The sequence below is a fragment of the Penaeus monodon genome, chromosome 18 (genome assembly GCF_015228065.2).
Source record: "Penaeus monodon isolate SGIC_2016 chromosome 18, NSTDA_Pmon_1, whole genome shotgun sequence".
NCBI classification, from domain to species: Eukaryota; Metazoa; Arthropoda; class Malacostraca; order Decapoda; family Penaeidae; genus Penaeus; species Penaeus monodon.
Window position 1 is genome coordinate 46,098,823 of NC_051403.1, and position 2,500 is coordinate 46,101,322.

The following is a 2,500-nucleotide window of genomic DNA, read 5'->3' on the forward strand; positions in this document are numbered from 1 at the left end:
TCACCAATGGTAACTGCCCCCCCCTCTCTTCCACATAGCCCTCCCCCTGTACTCGAAAAAGTTCGGCTTTGCCAATAAAACGCAACGAAAAAATCCAATACATGTTACGCTGTGACGGGAATTTTTCCTCCTGTCCCTCTTCCCTCCTTTAGCCCTTTTCCCGTTTCCCCTTCCTATTCCGCTCCCCTGTTCCTCGTCGTTTCCCTTCGCTTTCCCCTGCCCTTTTCTCTTTCTCTTCTCCTTTTCCTTTTACTCCCTTTTGCCCCTTTCTCCAAACCCTCCATCGATATTCTCCTTATACCTCCCCCCCCCATTTCCCATCCTTTCCCCTCATCCTCGTTTCCCCTTCCTCTTCCCCACCAAGCCCCTCCTCGCCCCTCAACTTCTCCATCCTCTCGCTCTCACTCGTCCTTTTCCTTGGTGGAGGCATGGGCGAGGGGGGGGGGAGGAAGCGAAGGAGAACAGGAACAAGAACAAGAAAAAGAAAAAGAAGAAAAAGAAGGAGAAGGGGAAGCAGACGGAGCAGGATGAAAAGGAGGAGGAGGAGGAGAAGAAGAGGAGGAGAAGAAGAGGAGGAAGAGGAGAAGAAGGAGGAGGAGAAGAAGAAGAAGGAGGAGAAGAAGGAGAAGGAGAAGAAGGAGAAGGAGGAGAAGGAGAAGGAGGAGAAGGAGAAGAAGGAGGAGTATGAATAATAAAAATAATAATAATAATGATAACAATAAGAAGGAGAAGCAGACGGAGGAGGAGGAGGATAATAATAATAATAATAATAATGATAATAATAATAATAATAATAATAATAATAATATAATAATAATAATAATAATGATAATGATAACAATAAGAAGGGGAAGCAAACGGAGGAGGAGAAAAGAGGAAACGGACGAGGCGGGGGGAGAGGGAAAAAGAGAAAGAGGGAGGGAGGGAGGGAAAGTGGCAGCCGGCGAATTAATAGGCCCACCTGAGGCCGGCCCATTTCCGCTTGTTTCCGCCGGTTCTACAGCCAGATTACGCCAATTACGCTCCTGATTGTTTAGCCGCGGGCGAGGGGACGACGAGGGGAAAGGGAGGCTGAAGAGGGAGGGGAAAGGAAGGGTGTTGAGGGAGGCGGAAGAGGGAGGGAAAATGGGCCAAGGGAGAGCCTAGGGTGAGGCAACAGCCGGCGAGGGAGAGGGGCAAGAGGGGAGAGAACAGAGGGAGAAAGTGGGAGTGAGTCCGCCGGACCCGACAGAGGACGGGAGCGCACGAAAGCTGTCCTTCTCTGCCTTTCCTGCGCGTGCCGGCGGTTGGAGATAGGGGAGGCAGAGGGGGGAAGTCGAGTGTCGTCCGCGGACCGCAGTGGTCGGGTGGACGAAGGCTTCCTCTCTGTCCTTTTCGCCCGTTCGCAGGCCTTAGTTGATCATTGCACAGTGTGCGGGGGACGGTATGAGCGGGGATGCTGCCTTCTACAAAAGTTTGTTGGTGTTGGGTTTAGCAGATGCTAACTTTTGGAAATTACCAAAGACACTGATCAAAATTTAAAGATGATCGTAAAAGGTTCGCATTGACAGTATTTACACTGCAACCAGCATTTTCTGCCCCCTTCTCCACGAAACAATCCACACATGCCAGTGTCAAGAAATACACAATATTTAAAAGCTTTTATATTAATACAATTAATAAATTGAATTATACAACAAAAACAGACATCAATTATATATATATACATATAATAATAAATATAAATACCCCCTTTTACTCTTGGTGTTGTGTTGTCTCGTTGTGTGTGCGTTCGGTGCGTTGTTGCTCTGTGTTGATTCTGTTGTATTCTGTATTATCTCTCTTCATTTATTCTTTACTATTTTCTTCTTGATAACACCATACTATATACTATATATTACATAATTATATTGTAATATACAATAAAATAATAATATATATATCTATATATTAGTTGTTATATATTATATATATATATATATATAATACAATATATATTATATATGATACTGCTACGTATGACTATACAAAACACACACAAATAACATAATAAATATACATATCATCAAACTAAAAACCTATACACACACACATACATACACAACACATCACACAACACAACACACACAACAACAACACAACACAACACAACACAACACACTACAACACCAACTACATACAACACTACACCCCACACACCACACACACACACACACACACACACACACACACACACACACATACACACATACATATACACATTGTGTATGGTGATACGTATATAAAGAATAAGTAAATATAGGTATATATACCTACGTATATTTGTGTGTATGGGCGTGTGTGTGACAAGAAACTCTGTGCCTTTGCAAGTTCTGTTGTCGACTTTTATATTTTAGACGTATAGTTATCTACATATCATAGTTTTACTTACTTAAAAAAACATAATAAAAAGAAAAAATAATTCACTCATTACACTGTAGATAGCAATCATTCCTTAGGCACAGTGTCAAATCTATGATCC